This window comes from Ochotona curzoniae, unplaced genomic scaffold (assembly GCF_017591425.1).
Source record: "Ochotona curzoniae isolate NIBS_2020 unplaced genomic scaffold, NIBS_Ocur_1.0 contig_1274, whole genome shotgun sequence".
Lineage (NCBI taxonomy): Eukaryota > Metazoa > Chordata > Mammalia > Lagomorpha > Ochotonidae > Ochotona > Ochotona curzoniae.
In genome coordinates, this window is record NW_024465023.1 from 16,167,995 (window position 1) to 16,181,013 (window position 13,019).

Below are 13,019 nucleotides of genomic sequence, written 5' to 3' on the forward strand. Positions count from 1 at the left end.
TATTCTACATACTAAGTGTAAGCAAGCCAAGTGCATGGTTTTTTTTTTAATTGGTGGATCTAATGATGATTTTAATTTTTTTCAATGATTGAGAAAATAAACATATTTTGACACATACAAATGATATAACATTCAAATTTAGTGTCACTAGGTAGCAGTCATGTTCATTCATCTGGGTATTGCCTATGTCTATTTGATGCAGTGACAGAACTGAGTGGTTGTGACAGAGAGCAAAGCTGGAAGACTGTCCTTTAGGAATAAAACTTATCAGCCCATATCCAAGCCCTCTCATTCAACATGTGGTTCAAGGACTTGCCTCCTCTGGGAGCTTTATAGAAATGTACATATCCTTAAATGGCATCTCAGACTTATGAAGCCAAAATGAACCTTTTTAATAGGAGTCTGCCTGTTCAGGGCTGCTTGCAGCCTGCATGAGTTTCAACTCAGAATTCATTGTGAAAGTCTAGGTTACCATGCTGTAACTACTATTGTATATTGTGATGTTAATTTCTCTGATATATAGCTGGATATCTCATTCTTAACATTTGAGTCTTGGTAACAACTGAGTATTTTAGACTCTTTAGAAACCACGTCTCCTTTATTGTCACCAATTCTTGTCTAAGATCCAACTTCCCAATCCAAGATGGGAGGTGGATAGGCCTTTGGTAGCGGACAGACTTCCTTGGTATTGCCAGGATTTCTGGGTGACAGGCTTAGATGGCTCCAGATCTTATGCCCTGCCAAGATCCTGCTATGTACTCTGCCCCACAGCTTTCCCTAATCCCAACCTGAACCTTAATATTAACCCCTTCCTGGAAGTACTGCCTCCTACAAGGCTCACAGATGTCCAGTGAGCAGCAGGGGATGTTAGAGTTAAGTTGGGGAATGACAGTGATGTAGTTTATCTCCTCTGATACCTGACTGCCACTTTGGAGGTGTTGAGAGTGGGCTGTTTAAGAGATGATTTGGTTGTTAAGGGGAACCAATGCCTTTCTTACAAGAGTGAATTCTTGCTTTTGTTGGACTCTTATTTATTTATCTGATAGGCAGAGCATCAGACAGGAAGAGACAAAGAGACAGTTCCAAGCTAGAAGCCAGGAACTCCATCCTGGTCTCCCACCTGAGTGGCAGAGGGCCAGATTCTTGGGCCATCTTCCCCTGAAGCTGGAAAAGAATGGAGCAGCCATGACTTGAGCTGGCATTTTGATATGGGATGCTGCCCTTGCAAGTGACAGCTTGACCTGTTCACCAGGATGCTGGCCTAGAGTGGGTTATTATTAGGGCAAAGCTACCCCTCTTACCCTGTCCTATTGGATATTCCCACTTGCCCTTCCCCTCCTTGTCATGAGTTGAAACAGAGTGAGGCCCTGTTTGAATAGACTCTCCCAGGAATCCTGATGCATGCTCAAGTGTGAAGAACCACCAGTGTGGATGTTTCCAAATTATCTTCTCAGAGCATCTCATTAATCCAATGTTTCACATTTGTACATCAGTTGTTTTTAATAAGAGTTCTGCTTTTGGTTTCGGGTCAGGACATTTGGGAACATGACATTGAATTTCCTGAAGCATTTACTTGTGGTGGTGACCACGGCAAGCCTGGTGGGAAGGAGAAAAATTTCAAAAACTTTGGATAGCATCATCTGTCCCACATCTGTCCCCCTAAGCAGTTATATGCATGCCTGGTCGGAAGATGTTTCCTCAAGTTGAATGCCACCAACTTTTGGCTGTTGCAAACATGTGTTCCTTAAAATATGTTTTTGTGTGGTAGAATGTGAAGAAAGCTGGGAACAGCATATGAAATATTTTTCCTTCTCTGTATACTGATTTCTTTCAAAATTCTCCTTTATTCCTCTGGGGGAAAAAATCCTCATGCAAGTCCTGAGCCCCTCTTTATTGGCCAGCCAAGTCCAAATGGCTTGGACCTGTGTACTACCTGGCAGCGCGGGGGACCCTGGTATTCCTGGAAGACGTCAGATTGGAGGATGCACTGTACGTGTGACGATGACGTCTTGTGCCCTCATTGAGTGCTTTTTTATGATTAGCTCTCAGTTTGGAATCTCACTGGGAAGTCCTAGTTACACTTGGGCTTGCAAGTAAGGCGAGGCTACTTCCTGCGTAGGCTGGCTGCTGAGAACAGACGGGAGTGAGGGATGGCAGAGCCAACCTGACCTGGAGTTTGCAGGACAAAAATATAACTGGGGATGAGTTCCATTTCACTTAGAAATGTTAATTGATGTATATTGATGTTAATTGATGTTATACTTATTTCTGGGGGCACGTTACTATAATATGTGTGTGCAATGTGCAATGATCAAGTCATGCAAATGAGTGCTTCCAGCCCCTTGCACATCGTTTACCTTGTTGGGAACCTGAAAAATCTTCTCATCAAATTATTTTGAAATAATTATCTCTAGATTTCCTTTGGGGGGCCAGAAAGTAGAATTTTTTTAAAAGATTTATTTATTTATTTTATTTTTGCAAATACAGAGAGGAGGAGAGGCGAAGAACATTTTTCATCTGATGATTCACCCCAAATGGCTGCAACAGCCAGAGCTGTGCTGATCCGAAGCCAGGAGACAAGAACTTCTTCTGGGTCTCCCACGCAGGTGCAGGGTCCCATGGCTTTGGGCCATCATCCACTGCTGTGCCAGGCCACAAGCAGGGAGCTGTCTGGGAGGCGGGGCCACTGGGATTAGAACTGGTGCCCATGGGCCCGGCGCGGTGGCGCAGTGGTTAAGGTCCTTGCCTTGCATGCCCGGGATCCCATATGGGCGCCGGTTCTATCCCAGCAGCCCCGCTTCCCTTCCAGCTCCCTGCCTGTGGCCCGGGAAAGCAGTCGAGGACGGCCCAAAGCTTTGGGACCCTGCACCCGTGTGGGAGACCCTGAAGAGGCTCCTGGCTTTGGATCGGCATAGCATCGGCCGTTGTGCTCACTTGGGGAGTGAATCATCGGACGGAAGATCTTCCTCTCTCTCTCCTCTCTATATATCCGCCTTTCCAATAAAAAAATAATAAAAATAAATCTTTAAAAAAAAAAAAGAACTGGTGCCCGTACAGGACCCCGACACATTCAAGACGAGGTTTTTAGCCACTAGGCTGCTGTGCCGGGCCCCAGAATTCTTTTTTTAAAGATTTGTTTTTATTAGAAAGTCAGATATACAGACAGGAGGAGAAGCAGAGGGGAAGATCTTCCATCTAACGATTCACTCCCCAATGGCCTGAGTTGCGGTGATCCGAAGCCAGGAGCTAGGAGCCTCTTCCGGGTCTCCCATGTGGGTGCAGGATTCCAAGGCTTTGCGCTGTCCACGACTGCTTTCCCAGGCCACAAGCAGGCAGCTGGATGGGAAGCAGGGCTGCTGGGATTAGAACTGGTGCCCATATGGGATGCTGGCACATGCAAGGCAAGGACTTTAGCCACTAGGCTACCACGCTAGGCCCAGAAGGTAGAATTGTTATGTTATACTTCACTTCTCTTGGCCCGGTGGTCTGAACTAGCAGATGGAAGATTCTCTCTCCCCCTCACTCTCATAAAAAGTTTAAAAATGTGAATTAGCATTCTAATTTTGTCTGAGAGCTCATGTCTGTCAGGCGTCTTCTCTGAGGCCACTTGTTCTACGGCCATCCCATTTTTCTTTTTTTTTTTTAAAGATTTATTTTTATTATTTTTTCATTGGAAAGGCGGATATACAGAGAGGAGAGACAGAGAGGAAGATCTTCCGTCCGATGATTCACTCCCCAAGTGAGCGCAACGGGCCGATGCTATGCCGATCCGAAGCCAGGAGCCTCTTCTGGGTCTCCCACGCGGGTGCAGGTTCCCAAAGCCTTGGGCCGTCCTCAGCTGCTTTCCCAGGCCACAGGCAGGGAGCTGGAAGGGAAGCGGGGCTGCTGGGATTAGAACCGGCGCCCATATGGGATCCCGGGTGTGAAGGTGAGGACCTTTAACCACTTGCGCCACCGCTCCGGGCCCCATCCCATTTTTCTAAAAGGAACCCAACTTAGGATGGACATTTAAGAATAGCCTTCGCGATGGAAGAAGTTACATTAGGGTGATACTTGGATGCAGAGAGGGAGTGAGAGTCCAAGGTAGAATGGAGCTCCCCGGAGTGGGGACCCGCAGCAGTTGCCTGGTGGGCAGTACCCGCTGTCTCTCCCTTCTGGTCCTTGACTGCGCTTCCTGGAATCTCTTCCCAGAGGAACTACTTGTACTTTGCCTTAGAGGCTGGACTGGGAGCATCTAACCAGACAGTGAGTAAGCTGGAATGTAAGCCAGGATTTTGGTTTCTAATCCAAAATGCTTCCTACCACTGAATTAGTCGGCTGAAATAGCCAGCTAGGTCAATGGCCGGGCTGTTCTGGAGATTTCTATGATTGAAACCCCGGCGATTGTTTCACTTACCTTTTGCAGTGTAAGTAAGCATTACGGAACTTAGAATTAAAATCAGCAGCAACTGTGTATTTGCTCAGGATTCTGCAGTTTGGGAGCAGTTCAGGGTGTCGGTTCATCTGTGCTTCACGTAGTACTGGCTGGTATTGCTCATCTGGGGCTGGACTCAAGATGGCCCCAGTCCTGCGTGTGGCACTTCATCCCGAATGAATGCAATGACAGGTGCCTGGGCCTCTATGTCTTTGCAGTCTGCCATTGTTTAGGTCATCTCTAGTTCTCCATGTTGCAGTTTCCTCCAGCGGGGAAACTAGATTTTTTTTTTTTAGAGGTTTATTTATTTTTATTTGAAAAGCAGAGTTTACAGAGAGAAGGAGAGAAACATAGATTTCTTTACATGCAATTAGTTTCCCAGTGGATGAAATTCCAAACTGCCAGGACACCGAAGGCTTGGACGCAGAACTGTCACAGCAGCACTCTGCCCCAGTGTGCCAGTTAAAACAGATCACAGGGCAGGCCCGCATGTGGACTTGTAAGGATAGCATATGGATTTCAACCCTTTAATATTTTATGTTTATTTGAAAGCTAGATTAATAAAGAGAAGCAGAGAAAAAGACCTTCCTTCCCCTGGTTCGCTCCCCAAATGGCTGCAACAGAGCTGAGCTGATCTAAAGCCAGGAGCCAGGAGCTTCTTCTGGGTCTCCCACGCAGGTGCAAGATTCCAAGGCTTTGGGCCAGCCATGACTGCTTTCCTAGGCCACAAGCAGGGAGCTGGAAGGGAAGCAGGGCTGCTGGGATTAGAACTGGCGCCCATATAAGATGCTGGCACATGCAAGGCAAGGACCTTAGCCACTAGGCAACCGCACTGGGCCCAGACCCCACCTCTTAATCATAGGAATGCCATGCATGTGCCAAGTAGAAGGAATTCTTGACAGCTGATTTTGCAAGTAAACCACTACAGAGCTTATTTGAGTGGGCATTTAATTTTCTAGGAATTTAACTGGGTGCATTTTCATTAAATGCTAAAGCCTAGCTTTGCTGTTCAAGTCTATTAGACTATTTAGCAACAGAATTTGGCATGTTTAGGTTTACTGAGAGTTTATAGAACTAAATAAATCGGTAGCTCCTGGAAAGTCTGAGGTTCATTTCTGAAAACACAGAGGTATTAGCACTGCCTCCCTGTCTTCAGAAAGAGAGTTTCAAGAGGATGAAGGCAGGCCTCAGACTGGGGGAGCATATTTGCAAATGAATATCGGATAAAGCCTTTTTTTGTCCAGAACATACAAAGAACTCTCTAAATCCAGTAACAACAAAACAAGCAACTCATCTTTTAAAATAAGCAAATTTTTACAAAATATTTTGCCTATTTGTTTTAAAAGGCAGATTTTCAGAGAGGAGAGCTAGAGACAAGGGCTTCCATCTGCTGGTTGACTGCCTAAATGGTCACAATGGCTGGAGCTGAGCTGATCTGAAGCCGGGTGCCAGGATTTTCTTCCATGCCTCCTAATGGGTGCAGGGTCCCAAGGACTTGAGTCATCTTCCACAGCTTTCCCAGGCCATAAGCAGGGAGCTGGATGGGAAGTGGAGCAGCCAGGACACAAACTGGTTCCCATATGGGATGCTGGCACCACAGAGCAGAGGATTAGCTTATTGAGCCTCTGATACTGACCCCATAAATGGGCAAAATATTTGGACAAATAAAAGAAGATAAATATGAGGATGTTCAACAGCATTCTCCATCTGTTAACTGAATGAACTCAGCCATCTTCTGCTTGCATCTGCTAAATGTAAACAAAGCCACCTGCTCTCCTCGCAAAGTGATTTATAATACACATTGCAAATATAAAGACGTGATCTAACTTCCCTAAGTAACTTGCATGTATTTCTGTTCCTTGTAATGGGCTGCCTAGCTGTTTCCTCTGTGCCTCTCTCATATGTGATACACCCACAGACTGCTAGCCATGACCTAAGTAACCACTGGCCGCTAACAAGTTGAAGCAGATCATTTACTGTAAGCTCAAGTGGCCGTGGGTGTCTGCCACCATGTTTTCCTAAGCCAGTCTGGTTTGTAGGGCTCCCTACAAAATCTCTCACTGCTTCCTTGTTCTGTCCGCAAGTGTCCTGCTGTCCTTTCATTTCAAGGAACTTGCATCATTTGGGATCCATAACAAAGGACACCAGTGTTCCTGTGAATATACAAGAGCTTGATCCTTTTGTGGTTCGGAAGCATGATGATTGGGTTTACACACATCTGTGTCACATGTGCCTCCCTTCAACCTTGTTACAATGTCAGCACATTACCTGCCTGACGTGGAAAAAAGAGAAAGAAAAAAATACACAAGAGGTTTATTTCGAGATTCATTATTTTTCCAAGCTCATTCGCCATCAATGGTAAAATCTGAACTATGCTATTGTGTATTATCATATTATTTTCCCCTAGGACCTCATTTTAAATGCAGTGATGCATGCTTAATAAGAGCCCTGATTATGTGAACAAAATATTTTTCTTCTAGTTTCCAAATTTGGGAAAAGAGGCTTGAATGAGCAGCTTCAATATCTCAAATAATTTTCCATTGAATATTCCTGAAATGCCTAGAGAAGTGAGAAGAACATACAGGGGCTTTTAAAAGCAGCTTTGTATTTGAGGTGTATTTGGTAAAAAAAAAAATAAAAAAAAAACCCTCCACTGAATGACCTTTGTATCTACCTTTTCTTGCAGACAATTGGTAGTTGTAGTGCAGATGTGTTTCTGGGTCCTTTGATTCATTGATCCAGATCCCATCCCTCCATAAGCAGCAGCACTGTCTTGATTACTGTGGCTTTACAATGTGTCTTCACATTGGGTTATGTGATACTTTCAACTGGTTCTTTTCCAAAAATATTTTGGCAATTAACTAAATAGAAATCTAAGAACGGGATGAGCATCCAGTGCAGTGACCAAGGAACTGCCTGGGACAGCCATATCCCATACTGGACTGCCTGCATTGGAGTCTTCTTTCCGCTTCAATCTGTCTTCCTACTAGTCTGCAGCCTGAGAAGCAGCAGCTCATGAGGCTGGGTGCTTGCCACTCACAGGAAAAGATAGAGTTTGGGGCTCCTGGCTGTTGTGGGCATTTTGGAAAGTGAATCTCTTTCCCTCTCTCTCTCTCTCTCTGTCTCCTTTGCTAACTCCTTCAACATAAATAATAGATCTTTTAAAAAATCTGTTGATAATTTGAAGATAATACAACATCTATTAAGTCTATTATAATAGATCTCTATTTAGATCTTATTTGATTATCAGGATTTTGTAGTTTTCCGTATGTTGATATAGTATATGCTTTGTTAGCTTTAAAAATATTTCATTTTCTAATGCTATTGTGAATACTTTTTTCAAAATCTCATGGTTCATTGTTACAAGGTAGAAATATAACTAATTTTTGTGTTTTGATATCTTGTTAATATTAGGTGATGTTTTGAGAATTTTAAAAAATTAGATAAGCAGAGTTAGAGGACAGAAAGACCTATCCACTGGTTCACTCCACAAATGGCCATTCTGAAGCCAGGAGCAAGGGGCTTCCTCCGGCTCTCATATGTGAGTGTAGGGCCCTAAAGACCTAGGCCAGCCTCCTCTGCTCTCCTGGATCATAAATAGGGAGCTGGATTGTAAATGGAGCAGCCTGGATTTGAACTGCTGCCTATAGGGAATGGCGGTGTTGCAGGTAGGGGCTTAGGTTGCAAGACCACCACACTGGCCCCCACTTTGAGAATTTTTATGGAATTTTTATATTTCACCTATGAATAGGAGCGCATTTCTTCCTTTCCAATCTTTGTATTCTGTTTTTTTCCCTTTGTCTTATCAAATTGGCTGATATTCAGCCCTGTGTAAGGTTGAATACAAATAGTGAGAGTGGAGCTCACTGTGTTGGTCCCAGTCTTAGAGGGAAAGCACTTCAGTCTTTTCCATCAAATATGATGATCATTTTATCCCTTCTCTGAATCCCTGTGATCAAGTTGAGGAAGTTCTCATCCTAGTTTGCTTCGTGGATGTTGAATTTTATCAAATGCACTTTATTTTAAACATTTATTTAAAAAAATCTGAATGGCAAATTTACATGAAAGCAGGAGGGAAAGAAAGATCTTCCATCCAGTGGTTCACTCCCCAGACTGTTGGAGCTGCAACAGTCAGCTGAGCTGATTTGAAGGTTGGAACCAGGGCCTTCTCCAGTTTTTCCATGTGAGTGCAGGGTCCCAAGGACATAGGCCATCCTCTGCTGTCTTCCCAGATCATAAGCAGGAAGCTAGATTGGAAGTGGAACAGTGGGACATGAGCCAGCACCCATATGGTATGCTGGCACTATAGACAGAAGATTAACTCGCAAGCTATGACACTGGCCCCACAAATGCATTTTCTTTACAAAAGGATACAATTCTTTAAGTTGTTAAAATGCTGGATTACATTGATTGTTTTTTAAAATATTAAGCCAGTTTTATAGTCACAGAATCAACTGTTTGATGTTATATTCTTTTTTGTGTATTGTTTCATTAATATTGTCTTTAGGGTTTTTATATCTGTGCTCATGACAAGTATTGTTCAGGAGTTTTATTTTCATGTAATGCCTTTGTCTGATTTGTCATCAGAGTAAGGCTGATTTTACAAAGTGAGTTGAAAAATCATCTCTCCACTTGTACATAGAAGAGAATTTTGGGGACTGGTGTTCCTTTCTTTCTTTCTTTGAAATGCACAAATTTACTGAGAAATGTTTTTATTAACTGCAAAAACACTGATGAAATTATTGAAAGTGAACACTAACAATTGTATGGGCATTTTGTACTTTTTTAAATACAATTCAGTTATTTCTTATTGGAAATGTTGGTGTATTTTCAATAAAATCACCCTGGCCTTGGAATTTCTTTTTAGGAAGATTATTTCATCTTGGGTGAGTTTTGGTAGTGATTTTTTGAAAAATGATTGACTTCTCTCTGCTTTTTCTTTGTCAGTCTTTCTGTAGCTTTGTTAATGATACGAATGCTTTAAAGCATCAGCTTTTGGTTTGGTACATAGTTCTCTCATGTGTTCTCTGTGTTGATTCACTGATTCCTGATTTTACCCTTCTTACTCCATTCTGCTTGCTTTGGCTTCATCTGAGTCTTTAATTTCTTGAAGTGGAATCTGAGAAAGTTTCCAGGGTTTTTCATATTTCTGATATGAGCACCTGATGCTGTAAGTTTCCTCCTGGATGCAGGTTTAGCCTCATCCCATCACCACCTTCCACCTCTCCTTGACTGATACTGACTTTAACAGTGGATCACTGGGTCATAAGCGAACAGACAACACAAATATAAAGAAACTATGGGATTTTCTCCATTTCATTTCAAACATTGCAATTCCCTTTCCCATTCCTGGAATTGGAGTCTAGTTCAGGGACTACTGGAAGAAAGTGGGAAAGTCACAATTCAGTACTATTTCAAATTTAATTATTCTCTGAACTCTGTATACAAATGCTCTCCTTTCAGTGTCCTCAAATAGCTGTCCAGTGCTTTGTTCGGTTTTGCTGAGCTGTATTTGGCAGCAAAGATGGAATGGTATGTGATTCCTCTATGTTACCCAGAACTGGAATATTAGAACTTTTATTTTGTTTGTTTTTTCTTTCTCTATTTTCTTTCTTTTCTTTATTCCTTCTTCTTAACTATAGTGGCAAATATTTTGTTAGATCTTGACAAAACGTTTGACTTACCTTTGTTGCTAATGGTAAGAAGCCTTTTGCTTAAGATTCCATAAATATTACAAGTTATAGAAATGGTCAGAATGCTGATTGGTGGAAAGCAACTGCTGATTTCTAAAGATAATCTAGTAAGACAAAAGAAGGGAAATCACAATCTAAATTGGACAATAGCGGCCCCATAGTCCCTTTAAAAGGATGATACTGTAACTGTTATATTTGTTCATTTAATTAAGCCCAGTCCTTTTTCATGCGTTTTAAGTAATTCCACTAAAGAAATATTAATGGGGCCTGACACAATGGCTCAAATGTTAAATCCTCATTTTGCAAGCGCTGGGATCTCATGGGCACTGGTTTGGGTCCCAGCTATTCCACTTCCCATCTAGCTCCCTGCTTATGGCCTGGGAAAACAGTGGAAGATGGCCCAAAGCCTTAGGATTCTGCACCCACATTGGACACCTGGAAGAAGCTCCCGTCTCTTGGCTTTGTATCAACTCAGTTCCAGCCAGTGTGGTCCTTTAGGCAGTGAACCAGTGCACAGATGATAAAGACTTCTGTGTCTCCTTCTCTCCACAGATCTGATATGCCTTTCCAACAAAGATAAAAAATCTCTTTTTAAAAAGAAATATTAATAATAAAAGGAACATAACCATGAAGAATGATTATGCATCAGATGCTGTCTACTCTTGCTTTATCAGATGGCTCATCTGAACAGTGAATGGACAATCCTATATGAGAAATAGAATTGTGGTATTAATAGAGACTTGGTAAAAGCTGATCTTCATACACATAAGGCTATCTGCTTAGCTTCTCAGCTGATTGCTCTTACTTTGTTGTCTTATTTTGCTCTTATTTTGTTGTGTCGTAAGACAGTAAAATATCTTAAGGGAAATCATAACCTTTCATTAATATGGGAGCAACTAAGAGGGAGTGTTTAGTATTTTCCCTGTTCATTCAGGTGACTGCACTACCTACAGCCGACCCATGTACCACTAGAGTCATGTGAGAGCTGGCCCCAGCTCAGGTCTTGGCCTCAGCCTCCTACTCCATGCAAGCGATATTAAATCACAGTTTAACTAGCCTCATGTCCTTATTTTGAGCAGACATCTGAAATTGACTTCAGCTTCATTTCAGTAATAACTGAGGCTTGGAAAACAGCGTGTTTGTTAACATCCAAGTTCTGTTCCAAGCCTCCACAAATCAAATTCCCAGTTTAATCAGCTCTTCTGAACTAACAGTGCTGACATAAATTCATGGATTGATAAAACCCGTCAGGAATATAAATTACAATTGAAGTTAAAATGGAGTCACATTGTTTTCAACTAGACTTTGCAACCCTGGTATCTGAGACTTTATCCTTTCTCAAACCACTCTGTCATTTTTTTCAATCCCATCTCCCTCCTCATCTATACTCTTCTGCTCACACTCTGGAAATCAAGTCTTTCTGTCCAATCTATTTCTTGCATATTGAATGTCAAAATCATCAAGAGAATACACCAGTTAAATGTTTAAATAGGCAGAAACAAAGACTCCTGGGAGTTGGTGCTGCTGGCCAAAGTCATGACTAGTTAGCAGCAGAGCTATGTGAAGATTCTTACCACCACAGTGTGATCTTACTCCCAGGTTTCTAGAAGGTCTCCGTGGTGTTACCAAATTCTCACCTCGGAAGATCCTACACTGAGTTTTCAGTCTACTCACAATTGTCAATACTGCAGAAGCAAGTGAAACCAACCAACCAATCAACGACTAAAAACCCCTCATGATGTTAGAAGTTGGGGTATTGGTAGGAATGTGGTTAATTTTTTTTCTTCCAAGTACATGAATATGTTCAGTTTGTAACAATTCATTAAACTGTATGTCTCTTTAAAACAAATCAAAGCATTTATAAAATGAATACAAAAGAAGAGAAACTTCAGTGATGGACATACTGGGAAAAATGCCCAACACGAGACCAGTAGCTTGTGTCACAATCCCTGATTTTTGCTTGGGCCTCAGGACTTAATGTTTTACTAATGCCATCAATTATGCAACAAGTCACCACTCTCTTCCATCTTAAAAATTAATTTTCTTCTTAAGCCCTTTTATTCTTCTCCCCAGGGTGCTTTTGTTTCCTGGTGCCTCCATAATGTTGGTACCCTCAGTTTTGCAAAGTCCTTAAAAAGAGGTCTTTGTCACAGCCCAGAATTCACCAGAGTGATAATTGTGGAGTGATATTGGCTCTCATTCTGGAGTGTGCGCCTGTTTAATATTTGCTGTGTCTCTAACAATCCAGAGCACATCTGGATTCATAGTGGGCCTTTCATCTGCGCTTCAAGACCCCCACTATATGTGTGATAAAGTCTGTAATATGTTTTCTAAATGGCAGCTCTGAAACCTTTTGTTTCCTCTCTTTTACATTGGATTGGAGACCCATGAAAGCAGTATTCTCTAAGGCTTCTCTGTCCCGTCTCTCACTTTTACAGCTGGGCACAGCCCACGTTCATACTTGACAGTGAACTAGACGCCATAGACCCTTCCCTCCTCTCCTGTGGGTGAGGAAATGACTGTGCATCACTTTGCCTTTTGATGATTTCTCTTATTTCCCGAGTCTTGTTTCATCTGCCCTTCCATTTCTCTGTCCTCGTTCCTCAAAGATTGCTTTTCCATGGCATAAAAATTAATCTAGGGACTGTGTGCCAGCCATTATTTGGGATTTTAATTTCACAGAACCACATTTTAACCTTGGAAAAGGCCGTAGAACTCCACCCTAGTCCCCAGTGCAATAATCTTGCCCCGCATCCCCCACCCCCAGCTTGCCTCTCTTGCCAGCATTCTCTAGCCTTGTGGGAACACACCCAGGTTTAGTAAACTTTGATGGTGTCTCAAGACAGTTTTGGATTTCTAGAAAAATCCTGCTTCACATCCGGCTGAAAACAGCTCTGTTTAGCTTCCAACCA

General features: G+C 42.4%; 1 protein-coding gene and 1 non-coding gene across 2 annotated transcripts in view; both read left to right on the forward strand.

Annotated features, from left to right (window-relative positions):
* Positions 1 to 13,019, forward strand: part of SRPX (sushi repeat containing protein X-linked) — a 75,862-nt gene that overhangs the window by 14,831 nt on the left and 48,012 nt on the right. The window lies entirely within an intron of this gene.
* Positions 6,589 to 6,692, forward strand: LOC121171960. The gene has a single exon (XR_005886188.1). It is a non-coding gene; the product is annotated as a small nucleolar RNA U13 (small nucleolar RNA).